The sequence below is a fragment of the Molossus molossus genome, unplaced genomic scaffold (assembly GCF_014108415.1).
Source record: "Molossus molossus isolate mMolMol1 unplaced genomic scaffold, mMolMol1.p scaffold_m16_p_9, whole genome shotgun sequence".
Lineage (NCBI taxonomy): Eukaryota > Metazoa > Chordata > Mammalia > Chiroptera > Molossidae > Molossus > Molossus molossus.
Window position 1 is genome coordinate 33,559,012 of NW_023425403.1, and position 14,401 is coordinate 33,573,412.

A 14,401-nucleotide genomic window follows, 5' to 3' on the forward strand; every position below is an offset into this window, starting at 1 on the left:
GTTTTCTTCTGGCAGGTCACCAACATCACTCAAATCTGAGCTTAGCAATTATAAATGCTAATTACTTTGAAGTTTATCAGTCTACCTAAAGGCAAAAGCAATCATCTGATGAGTCAGATTATCACTCGTGTCAAGTGTCATTAATGTCTTCACCCATCAGAATAAACGTGTAGCTCAGTAGAGAGGAAGGGAACTTGTATTAGGAGTAAAAAACCCAGGCCCTAGGATTTTATCATTTATTTGCCCAATATCCTTAGGGGAAATCATTGATCTTCTTTGAGCCCTTTTTCACATTTAAACTTTGGAATAATCCCTAAGCAACCCTGGTTTATACGATTATTAAAAGAGCCAAAGAGAACATCTAATTCACCCTCTAGTTTTATAAGCGAGAAAACAGAGACCCAAAGAATTTCACTTAAGCTATGTCTCCAAGTTTGGAGAACTGAAAATTCAGTGTGTTTTCCATTAGATCATATAAGCTGTATTCTGAAGACCAAAGGAGATAATGTCTATGAAAGTCATAATACAGAAACGTTAATATAATATACCACATTAAGTACTAGAATAGTATATTAACCAAGAAGGGTAGTAATGACATCTTTGTTTTCCAAATGAGAAAACTAAGGCACAGGGAAATCAAAAGATTAATTGGAATCTGCTTTCAAGGGATAGAGCAGGTTTCTTACATACCTATTTCAATAGTCTTTCCATGAAAATATATCATAAGAGAATATTATTTTCAATAGGGACCAAAGTCACTTGTCACTGAGTGGCAGTATAGAATAATGGAAAAGCACAAGATTTGAAGGCAGGCAAATCTGGATTCATCTTGTGTTTGCCAAATCACTGTGGATAAATATTTAATGTCCTGAGTATGGAATTCCTTAGGTGAAGAGTGAGATACAGTTAATTAGTAATAATAATTCTGAATACTTCTAGAGCGTTCATTATGTAATAGTTACTGCTTTAACAATTTTGCTACTACTGTTTTAATAGTTTTTAATTTATTAGCTCTGTGAATCCCTAGAACAGGATTTCTGTAAAAACTATTGTTAGATTAAATTTGTGAAGCCCTGTTGTGTTTTTCTTCCTCTTAAATACGGCAGGTAACTTTTTCACTCGTGCTGGTGACAAATGTATGCTATTGCCAAGTGAATCTCTTAGTCTTTCCACTGTGATCCCAATTAAGAAGTATGGGGATGGGAAGGGAAAAGTAATGCAATTGATTATTTCATATCTATTACCATTTGAAAGCAAATTATTGATTTTCAGTGTTTTTTCAATCATTAATGACAATAATGCTCTGGTGTAACATTATGGTCATCTCTACCCAACCTGAAAGAAATAACATTTTTTGCTTGTTTTTAAATTCCTGTTTTTGAGCAAAAATATTTTTTTCTTCTAAGAACTGTCTTCTAACTAAAATATAGGCTAACTCTACCAATTACATAAGCACATATCATTCTATTCTTGTCATTTTATCTGGTAAAAGACACGAGCAGGAACGAATTCTCACAGGAGTTTTTTCTAAAGAAATTATATCCTATCATCAAAATCAAGATGGACTTTCCAATTAGAAAAGGAATTTAGGTCAAGAATGTGAACTAGCAATTTCAAAATACAACCACATATATGGCTTAGAATAAATATTAGAAACAAACTTTCTTTGCTGCCCTATTTACCCGAAGGTCTTGTGAACAGTTTCTGTATTTCTTACCTTGTTGCCAAAGAGTGATTTGAGGTTCAAAAGCAACTGGAGAATAGAGCTATTATTTCTGTGACTTTTCATTAATTCTGGGCCTTATGGTGACTGAACATCTTTCTTTCCAGAAGCTCAGAGACATCGCTTACTGAGGTGCTATGCTAATTTGTACTTTGGAACAAAGCTTGAACTACTACTTACTTCAGAGATGGTGCGAATAAATTGGGTAGAAGCAATGGTACCCAGATCTCGTGGTTTTGGAGCTTGACAAACCATCTGATGGTTACTCTTAAATCTACAGCTTTGGTCATAATCTCTCTTCTGAATTCTAAATCTATTATACTAACCATGCATAACCTAGATGTCTAAGAGCACCTCAATTTCAACTCATCTCGTATGTCCTCATAATATTTTCCTCCAAATCTTTGACTCCTTTGGTATTCTACATCTTGATGTGCGAGCCAGAAACTTGACCATTCTTAATTCTTTTTCTCATTCAGCACTTCTATACAATGAATCTCTCCTGACCCATCAATTCTACTTCCAAAATGTCTTTGAATCTGCTCATTCCTCCAACCACTATCCTTATTTTCTCTCTCCTGGATGATTGTCATAGCTTCCTAATGCATCTGCCCATCTCCAGGGTAACCACTTTCCATTGCACCCACTGAACTGCTGCCGGAGTGTGCTTTCTGAATAACTAATCTGATCTTGTCATTCACACAATTAAAATCCTCCAGTGGATCTCAGCCACTTACAGCATGAAAATTCAAACTCCGGAGCACAGCCTGCAAAGACTAGTTTTGATCTGGCTCCTGTGTCTTTTAATTGCAACCCAAGTCTATCTTCCCTGAACTTCTCACAGTTTGGCCTCATGTAGTGCTCTCTTGCGTTTCCATGGTTTTGCACATGCAGTTTCCATGCATGGAACAGCCTTTCTTTCTTCCACCCCCTAAACACCTACTCATAGTTCAGGTGGCACCAGTCCTGGGCAGCTCTTCCTAGAACCCTCTGTGCATCGTAAAAGTAACAGTGCCATGCAAATCCTCATAGTCACTTCTACTTTGTTACATTTTAATTCATTGTTTATATATTAGTTTTCCCTTCCTCTCTGTGTATTCATTCGCTCATTCTTTGTGTTCCCAGCATCTATCGAGCACTTGGCAGTAGAGCAGGAACTCCGTCCATGTTTGCTGAATATGAATGAATACCCGGGCGAAGCAACCCTGAGCATACAGTTTAATGTCCTTAGAGACTTTGTCCTCATTTACAAAGATCTATCTTCCTGTGCTGCTATAAGAATTAAATAAGCCTGGCTAATTTGGCTCAGTGGTGAGAGAATCAGCCCCAGGACCAATGAGTCACGGGCTCAGTTCTGGTCAAGGGCACGTACCTTGGTCACAGTTTGTCCACGGCCGTGTTTGGGGTCGTGCGGGAAGCAACCAGTCGATGTGTCCCTCTCACATCAATGTTTCTCTCTCTCCCTCCTTCCCATTCTATCTGAACAAAAATAGAAAAATATCCTCGGGTGAGGATTAAAAAAAAAGAATTAAATAAGACATCAATATATTCTGTAAATAGTAAATTAATATACTCATATAAATATGCCTTATAAGATCATATAATTATTGTGATCCATTACACACTGAAACAATATTTTTAAAAACTGATTTATTAAACACCATGACACACAAGGACACATCAGCCAAGGCCTTCCTTTCGTTCTGTCTCCTCTGCTTTGTTTCCTCTTGCTATTGATGCACATACTCTTTCTGCTATAACCACCATATCTGGTGTCCCAGATTTGCTGTTCCCTTTCACAGCTGCATGACTTGACTCATGCTGTCTCCCTGATCAGAATGTCCCTTCCTTCTGTTCTTTTGGTGAGTGTATCCTCCAAAGTCTGACTTCTAATACATTCCTGTCTCCCCCCCAACAAGACTGCTCATGCTCTTCCCTTGGCCCCCAAACACGGTACATGTTTTTTTATGGCTTGCATAGCTGTATATAGTTCTTGTTTATGTGTTCATTTTTTTCTACACTCTATTGCAAACTCCTTGAGGTCTTATCTCATTTTCCTGTGGGGGTGGTGAGAGACTGGGTAGGAGGGATGAAGGGATTGAAGGAAAAAAAAGAGAGAAAAACTCATGGATAAGGACAACAGTGTGGGGATGGCTGATGGGGGATGGAGGTAAGGTGGAGGAGGGTGTAAGGGGATAAATGGTGATGGAAAGAGACTAGAATTGGGGTGGTGAACACACAATACAGTGTACAGGTGATGTGTTGTAGAACTATGCACTTGAACCTGTATAATTTTGTTAACCAGTGTCACTCCAATAAATTCAACAAAAGGGAAAGGAAAGAAAAGAAACATCAATATGAACCAAGAAAGGTATTCATATAAAAATACCTTTGGGATGATAAATTGTATCACACAAATTTCTCTTTAAAGATGTTGCTGTTTATGTTAATCCATGTACAATATCTCAGAACAAGTGAACACTTACCTGTCTGAAAATAGAATAGCTGTATTTAGCTCTTCATCACATTGGCCTGTTGCTAAGGGCTCTACCAACTTACCTAGAGAGAGATTAGCAGCGGGAAGACGCAGGGCAGGCCTGAATCAGAGAGAAAAACAGTGCAGCACTATAGGCTGTTAGACGTCTCAGTCTCTAGAGAAAAATGAATTGTCTCTTCTTTTCATCCACAAGTAAATAATAGAAAAATCTTTCACCCAGATCAATCATCCATCCTGTAAAGTTCAATTAAGAGAATTTTCTTTGAGAAATGACTTGAAGATTTAACATTACCTGGTAGGTGTATTATAATGATTACAGCAGTTCATTTTTTACTTAACTAAGATTTGCAATCACATTGAATTTATATATGTCTTTATGAATCCATAAAATCAACCATCGTTTTACAACTTTTTTCCTTACAGTAACTGATATTTTCAAATTGATTTCATAGGTTAATATAAAAATCATTGCTTTAAAAAAACAAAACACCATTCCCATCCTTTAGCCAATCAATATGTAAATGCATTTTAATCTCATTTCCTAAAATAAATAATAAAGTTTGGAGGGGTAAATGTGCCAGAGAAAATTAAACAAATTGAGGGAATAAACTTTGGTTTTAATAGAAATAAAATTTAAGAATTTTTTTTTAAATCCACACAAAAACAACCTGTGCACTCCTGCCAAATATGCTCATTCATTCATATGTTCATTTAGCATGTAGTTACTGAGAAGCTGTTTAAATTAAGTTATTTGACCCTGGAGATGTTTATTAAAGAGTAATGCCCATGATTTATCAGCCAATGAGGACAAATTCGATGTAATTCAATAATTCTCATGTTGATTCTCGAAGCCCTTACCTTCATGAAAGGTCCTGTATGTGAAAGCAAAAAGGAGCCCAGAATTCACCAATATTCATGTGTTTAGTAAGATTCCTTTCTAATTTGTCCATAGATACACTGGACTGATTGCTACATTCTGAGAGACAGGAAGCCAGCCCTTCCTTTCTGACTCTATGAATCCTGCGGAACGCGGGTGACGCACAGATGAGCTGCTCACATCCAACCACACGTCATCTGCGCACGCGCCGAGGCCTGTCTCCTGGCTCCTCCTCTTACGGCCTGTGCGTGGCTTTTCCTCTGCCTCACTATCTGCTGTTCCTCTGAGTCTTTCTGCAAAACTGTGCCACAGCCAGACACATCCAGACATCATTTTTCATCCCATGCAGTCGCTGCTCTTGCCTTTTGCATGTAATCTGCTTAGTCTTGTGTGGTAGGCAGGATACCGGGCCCTCCAAAGATGTCCACGACTAGATCCTATGAGTTAGATCCCAGAACCTATGAATATGTTATTCGTGGGGCAAAGGGAAATTTAGGTTGCAAATCAAATGAAACTTGCTAATCCTTAAAATAAGGAGCCTTTTCCGGATGATCCCAGGGGGCCTAATGCAATCACAGGGTTCTTAAATGAAGAGGGAGGCAAAAGCGGTCAGAGCAATGCCACATAACATGGACTTGACCTCCCACAGCGGGCTTTAGAAGGAGTGTGGATGGCCCGTAGAAGCTGGAGGAGGTGAGGTAAGAGACACTTTGCTGGAACCTTCACCAGGAGCGCGCTCTGCGGACACCTTGGTTTCCATCCAGTGGGACTCATGTCAAACTTCTGACCGACAGAACTGTAAAATCATAATTTTTGTGTGGTCTTAAGCCACCAAGTTGGCGGTAATTTATTACGGTAGCCATAGCAATATAATGCAGCCTCCCTGTGATGAGGTCCTGTCTGCACAACCTTGGGAAATGGGACTTCCACACTCTCTCCGACAGCACTCAAGTATCTGATTTTGAATTTGGGGAACTCTATCCCCAGGCTGCAGGGCATGTTGGCTTTCAAACATCAATGCCTTTCAGAAAGGAGGGGTAGATCCCACAGAGAAATGCCTGGGCCCCTGGCGATACTCTCATCTTGTCTTATAAATGCCCTTCTTCCATCTGGGGCTCAGATATTCCTGACTGGTGTGGAGAGTGTTGAGTGCGGAACTAGTCACACACCATCCCCCATGTACCTGAGTCTACTGCTCCCTTTCATATACAGGCCAAGATAAGATGTCAGGCCCTAGCTGCCAGATTCGAAGGGTGCCTTTCCTTGTAAGGGACCCATGTATTTTAGTGGAGTCTGGCTCCTGTTCCCCACCCTCACCCCTTTATCAGACATGTCTGCATATTGAACATTAATACTGAACAGGTTTTGTGCTCTTTCCAGGGAAATCAGGCATGTAGCCAGACCACTGTTTCTCGGAATCACCACATATTCTGTGATGGGTAAGGAGTTTCCTAAGCCTTCTAGGCCAAAGGAACAGTTGTATATGCTTGAGCATTGCTCTATATGCTGTCCTAATTCAGCTCTAACATAGCCAGTATGCATGTGACATAAAATTAAGTATCAGATGGCTCCTGTTCCCTATTGGAGAGATATACCTATTAGAGAGATATACACAATGTGACCTTTCTGGTAGTGGATATTCAACTGGTGTGGTATTACTGCATGACTAGATGTGCTTTTTTTGGCCAAGGCCTCTGCCAAATTGCCTGTTATGTGTGTTTTAAAATATGCTTTTATTGATTTTTTAGAGAGAGGAATGGAGAGAGATGTAGAAATATCGATGTGAGAGAGATACATCTACCGACCACCTCCCGAACGCCCCCTACTTGGAATCAAGTCCATAACTCAGGCATGTACCCTGACCAGGAATCAAACCAGGACCTCTCAGTCCATGGGAGGACGCTCAACCCACTGAGCCACATCAGCCTGGCTGTGAGAGATTGTGAGAGAACAGTGAAATTGAGCTTAACTCATCTTCTGAATGGCAAAAGAAGCCTGTTGAGAGGGAAGAGTCAGAAGTTTGAAGAATTAATAAGAGCTACTAAGCAGCAGAAAGAGAATTCCAGGGCCTGGGCCAAGGTCAAAATTCAAATAATCATTTGCTGTGTGTGAAGAGTATTAAGTAGTCCAAAGTGACCAGGGGGCTAAGTAAGCACCTAAGGCAGCCAGAGTATTCTAGATAATTTGTCTCTGAAGTAATTGGGTTGCACATTGTTTAAAAAGCCAATCAACATAACAATTTGCTTAAAACATTTTTGGTGTTGGAATAAGTGTCTCTGGTTACTTTTTTTTGTTATTGCTCATTTTGATGAGTTAGTCCCTCACATGGCTTGAACTAGTATTGATTTTTAAAATGGCTTTTTAATTTTAATTTTGCTTTATAAAATGTTTAATTAATTGTTTGACTATTTATTTCTTCTGTGTGCTGTTTGTAATAGTTGAAGGCACAGCCTAAATATCCATCAACAGCAGGAAGTATAATGACTACTTGGGAGCATGGTTAGTCTGTGCAAAATTCCACATCTGGGCATAGACACAACGTGGTCTGGAACTTAAATTTAGCATCTTTTTGTTCATATTTTCACATTCAGAAAATGACATTCATAATATCTGCCTCACAGAATTATTGAGAATTAAAACAGACAGTTAAAACTAAAATTTACCACAGTGCCCAGCACACAGTAAGCTATCACTCATTAAAAGGTAGTTGTTTTCTGTCTGGCTGGTGTGACTCAGTGGTTGAGCGGTGACCCATGCACCAAGAGGTCACTGTTTTGATTCCCAGTCAGGGCACATGCCCAGGTTGTGGGCTGGATCCTTAGTGGGGGGCATGCAGGAGATGGCCGATTGATGTTCTCTCTCATCAGTGTTTCCATCTCTCCCTCTCACTTCCTCTCTCTCTAAAATCATTAAAGAAAAAAAAATTTTTTTTTAAAGTACTTGTTTTCAACATTAGTTTCTTCTATTACTTTTTCCTTACTCAAAGAAGCAATGGATTATCACTGCAAATAACCAAAGCAATAATAAGGCAAACATAAAGAAACAATAATCCTACTCATTCAAAGATAACTGTTATTAATATCTTGCTGAATATTATCTAGATCCTTTTATATAATTTTATATAGTCTTATATATTACTAATTTCTTTTGTAAAATGAGATGATACCTAATGTGTGCTACAATAAAACTTACTACAATTAATTTAAGAAAACCACCATTTGATGAACATTTATGCTATTCCAACTTTTTGCTATATGGCAGTGCAAAACAAAATGAATTATAAATTAAAAAGAACTAATGTAGATAAAAAAAAGCTGTGGTACACTTATATAACAGAATACTATGCAGCTGTAAAAAAGAAGGATCTCTCACCCTTTGAGACAACATGGAGAGACCTGGAGAATATTATGCTGACCAAAATAAGCCAGTCAGAGAAAGACAAGTATCATATTATCTCACTTATATGTGGAATTTATTGAACAAAATAAACTGATGAACAAAATAGATCCAGAGACATGGAAATATGGAACAGACAGATGAATCTCAGGTGGAAGGGGATGTGGGGTGGGGTGGGCTGGGAGATGAGCCAAGAAACTTAGATACATATATGCATTACCCATGAACATAGACAATAGTTCAGAGAAGGCCAGGGTTGAGAGTGGGGAGCAGGGTGGAGAGAGTAAATGGGGGGGGGGGGGAGAAGAGAGGGATATTTGTAATACTTTCAACAATAAAGATAAAATTTTAAAAAATAAACAAAAAGAACTAATGGTTCTAAAAATTGACACAAACTTTAATACATACAGAGTAGCAAAATAATGCACAATTGGCCCTTACCTTAAAACCCGTTTCTTCATTATAAATTCCCTTTTCACGTGGATCTGCTTTCTTTCCATGAAAATGTTCTTAGAAATCTTTGATTTAATTAAATCACTTCTGGTGAGGTCATATGCTACCAGGGCAAATGTGAAACTTTGGTGGCATGAAGAGGCAAGGGCAGGAATGGCTTGCATACCACGTTAAAGAACTTGACTGTGGAGGATGAAAAATCATAAATAGTTTTTTGTTATTCCTCACCCAAGGATATTTTTCCATTGATTTGTAGAAAGAGTGGAAAGGATGGAGAGAAAAACATCGATGTGAGAGAGACACATCAACCAGGGCCAGGATTGAACCTGCAACCCAGGTACATGCCCTTGACCAGAATCGAACCCGGGACTCTTTGGCCAGGGACCCTTTGGTTCTCAGGTTGGCACTCTAACCACTGAGCAAACTGGCCAGGGCCTATAAATGGTTTTAAAACAGAGAAGGGATCATCTCTGTTTTAGACCTCACAAAACTGAAACTTGGAATGTTACTTAGGTATCAAAATCACCTTCAGATGCGGGTAAGGGCTGTGAGTTAACCCAAAAGTTCAAGTTGCCTTGAATCCTTTCTGGACAAGGTTAAGTAAGACATAAATAAGTATTAACCAGTCCAAGTGGATCAAGTCTCTTTTCTGCCCTGTAGGAATTCCTTTTTTTGTTGTAAAATGTGTTACACTAATAAAATCTGGATACCTGTTGCCCCCATTAGTATTCTAAAGATGAAGGGGAAAAATAAATTAGCTGTTACTCTATTTATGAACTGGACTGACTGCAAAAGGAAATGGTTAATGCCTCATGGCTGCAGGGAAGCACTTTATCTCCGGTGACATGTCTGAGAGTTACTGTCCGAAGCAGACGCTTTCTCAGGCTGGCTCCTGCTTCCACTTGTATTGCGTCTGAAACAGGGAGCTCTGTAGAACGTTTCAGACTTGCTTGGGGGTTTTGGAAAATTTGCTTTAATTCCATCCCTGAAATGTGCATCCTTTTAGAAAATACCCAGGAACTTTCAAAAACATGCCTCTCTGGTGACATGTCTGACTGACCAACACCGGGGCCACCGTGGCACAGGAAAATAGGCAGTAATCAGTGCTGTGAATCCCACGCCTACCTGATTCATCCACGGGGCTCAGCTTGGTACCAATGCTTTTGTTTCACATTCATTAACATTCCTATCAGGACACAAAATGCTGAACATCACCCAAAACAAAACTAAACAAAACCAACCAACCCCCCCCCCCCAAAAAAAAAAGCTTAGACACAGATACAGCAATGTTGGTGAAGAAACAAAACAAACCATTTATATTTTGCTCATTCTTTATTAGTTCATGGGTGATTTTTTCCTTAGAAGTTTTGTGGCAATTATACAACCCCAAATATTAGTTGTTTTTCTTTTTGTTTTGCAGATTTGATTCTCTCTTTGCCTTATGAAGATAAACTGAAAAAGAACAAAAATGAATGGAAGATGTTCAGTCTTTCACACTCATTCTAAATGTTCAAATATAGTCAGGTTTCCTGTTTTTCATTTCACCTCAGATATTTTGGTCATTAAACCTTTTTAAAATATAGTTTTACTGTATGCAAGTTTAAGAAGCATATTGGGACTAAAATAGATATTTTATTTCCATAAATAAAATAAATCTCTACCAACCATATGTTACATAAACATGCAAATAGTTTAGTCTTTACTTAAAAATAAATAAATAAATAAATAAATAAATAAATAAATAAATAACAAGTGCAAGTTAATTCCAATTTTGGGAAATGCAATTATTTCTTAAGGGAAAACCATAAACTATTCCAGGATAGAATTGTCATTTGATATAAGCTATTGGGTTTTATTTTATTTTTTATTGAATACATATGTACTCACTGGTTTTACTTTTTTTTATGTAGTAAGAAATAAAAAACTAGACATTGAATAGGTCATGTGTTATGCATTTTTTAAAAAGCAGATATTGTATTAAACTAGAAAAACAATCACTTTCAGTGAATGGGGCAGAGGTTCTGTTTGTCTCCCTAGGGTGGTCCTCCCTCTCTCCTAAGATAATAGAAAGCCTGGTTGGGATTTGGCACATTGCCACTGGAGGCAACACTGTATTTCCCAAACTTCTTGGCTAGATGTGGCTTGGTGACAAGTTTTGGATATGTGTGTTCCACTTCTGGAACATAACATCCTTCTTCCCTCCCCTCTTTCTGCTACTTAGAGGCAGGTGTAATGAGTCAGAAACATTGTAGCGATGGTGGCCCCAGAAAACTGGAAACAAGTTGATTGTGCCCAGATAGTGCCATTCCTGAACTGCCTCAATCCAGACTTTTATGCAAGAAACAGAAAGAATAATCATATTTAAGATCTCTATTATGAGCAGACAAATAAAACCCCTAATGAACACAGACATTGATGCCTAAAAGTGGAGTGTTGGCCATGACAAAACCTAAAAGGTAGATGCTAATGGCTCAGACAATGGACACGGAAAAGTTAAAACCTCTTGTTACGCTGTGGCAAAACATCTGATGGAACATTGACCGTTTTCTTGGAAAGCAGACCACATGCTATAGCCCAGCAATAAGGGCAACTGTAGGGGAAATCGGTGTCTTATGTTGGTTAGTTCTTGCTGCTTTAGCAGTCTATAAAAGAGAAAAACTCAGTGCGAGCTCATCAGACTGGAGGCAGACTGCACCCTGCAGAATAAACCGACCAAGAGTCTAGCAACCTTGTGTTAGTAAATTCATACCAATATTAGTAAATTAGTTAATTCTACACATATATGGTGCTAATTGTGTTCCAGGCACCATTCTAGTGCTCTATATAGTTTAAGTAACTTAATCTTCAAACAACACAATGAAATAGATACGGTTTTTAGCCCCATTTTACAGATGAGGTTCAAAGAGGTTAAGTAACTTGCCAGTTGCACATCTTTAAAGTGAAAAGCTGGTTTGAAGTAGGCAATCTGGGACCAAAGTCTGTATTCCTGACTGCTGCAATAAACCAGCAGCAATTTGGGCCTTATGGGATTGGAAAAGCTAATTGCTTTTGTCCCCCAGACTGAAGCAGCTCTAAATAAAGGCTGCAAAGGGCCAGACTTAGCAGAAGATAAAACAGGCCTCTGAGTCTTTCCCAAGCACCTGCAGTTAAGAGGTCTGTCTCCGCCAGACAATGGGAGCCAGCTCAGTGGCAAAGATCAGATGAAGAGTGTTGTCTCTCACCCCGGCTCTTTGTTTTAAAAGGCTTTAAGTGAGCCAGCTTGAAACATGAGAAAAGGGGGATGGGCAGAGCCCAGAGGCAATAAGTAAAAGTCCTGTGTGTCTTCAGTCTTAAAAACTGTGACTCTACAAGATTATCTGTGGTTAATAACCCATAAAACGGACCAGGAACAAATAAATTGTAAGTCCATTTGGCTTTTGATGAAATTATACTATGAAAAAACCAAAATCCTATTTATTCCCTAAGCATTTGCTGGGTCTTCAAACCAGTACCAGCAAGAGGCAGGCTACGAGAGCCATGCAGATCCCAAAAGGACACCCTGTGGAATGTCTACCTCAGATGCACCCTGAAGGATAGTAAACAAGGAAGTTCTACTCAGAGGACCTTCCATAGGGGGTAACCAAGGAATTTACTCTACTGACAAGAACGGAGTCATCATGATTCCTGCCCACCAAGGCATTATAATGTCCAAGGTGGTTCTGTTTTTCATTCTTCAGTGGTATTATGCTGCCAACAATCTTTACTACTGATACTGTTTTTCTGATCAATTTTGACTCTTTTTCCTTCTGGTGTTGTCTTCATAGCAGAAGTACAATATAAGTATCTGAACTACAATAACTTTTCATAGATATGAAGACTGTTGTGAAGCCTCTGCCCAATGCATTTCCTCTTCTATGCCATGTTTCTCCTGAGCATCTCTAAGATGTTTCTAACTTTCTTTTCTTCTGTGAATGACACTGGCACTGTAGTAAAATAGTGGGGATCCCAACTGGGTAGAAGAGTTCAGTAGAGAATGAAGATGAAGCTCAATGCAAATCAGGTATTACGTTGATGTCTCACTTTGATACATCAAAGATGAGCATGAGACTCCAGAATAAACAGTTAAGCAACAACCATATAACCCAAGAGGAGAAGAAAATATGGCCCATTCCCAGTAAGTCCAGACTGTGTAGGAAGACAAAGTATAATCGTGGAGAGAAGATTGACTTGTAGATCAGAAATGTTTTCATGTAGCTTTGAGCTCTGATTGAACTTGCTATTTCTGAACTCCAAACAATGTCTTGATATCAGGGTAATGTTTTTATTTATTTAATGTGTATAATACATCCAAGAGCCTCAAGAAATACACGGAGGCATTATCAATGTTAATGACGAGTTAGCCCTAAGCAGTGATGCTTTGGGGAAAGATACCTAATCCAGATGCAGATTTGTTGGAAGGAAAGTGGTGTGGGCGTCAGGGCCAGGTATCCACAAGTCAACTTGTTGCTATGGCGGATGAACATAACATCAAGGATTATCTAAAAAACAATTGTCCTCGCTGAGGAAGGAGAGTTCCCAGGTCCTCTTCTTAACATCTAGTCTCCGATGGTTTGGAGAAAGCAAATACACAGATTGGCCACAAGAAGAGGGAGAAGTGCAGCTTGCTCTCAGAGGGGACAATGCAGTAGATGTTCTATAGGAACAAAGCCTTCCTCTGGCCCATGGTTGGTACACAAACATTGGATTGTTGCCGGTGCTGGCAGCAGATGGTGGTGCGTCCTCTGCCAACACGTGTCCTTTTCCTTTGATAATAGTGTCCAGAATTCTTGATGAATAGTTGGGTAAATTTCCTAGGTTTCTGGGTGGGGACTCATATCAGTAGAATTGTGACACCCTTGAAAGATAATACTAGCTTTAGTGAACAGAGGTATCTGTGACAGGGTGTTACATAATCTTGCCTTTTTTTTTTTTTTTTTTCTAAGACTAGCCAGATCAAATACCCCAAAACTATACTTGTTACACCAGATAATGATTTAAAAAAAAAAAAAAAAACAACTCACTGAAGTCTCCTTAAGGTTATAGCAATCCAATATTTGAAATAGGTTTAAACCAGATAGCTTATACTAAATTAACCCTGGTTGTAAACCCACCAGACCGTCTTCTGTTATGTCACTGGGCCTGATAATAAACACAGAGTAAAACTGTAAAACACGTTTGATGACGAAAGAGTGTGCATCACAGAATCAAACATCAACATCATGTTGAAGTTTAGTAACACCTGGTCTAATTCAATGTAACAAAAGGAAAAGGAGGATTGCTTTTAGTTGAATGATTTCAGGTGGACTTATATACTTACTATTTACCTGGGTAATTCAGAACAGAACTGCTTGTATCACATTCTAACCCCAGACCACAGTGTTTGATATGCATGTTGAACATGCAACAAAAAAATTCAAATTCATTTCATTTTTTAGTC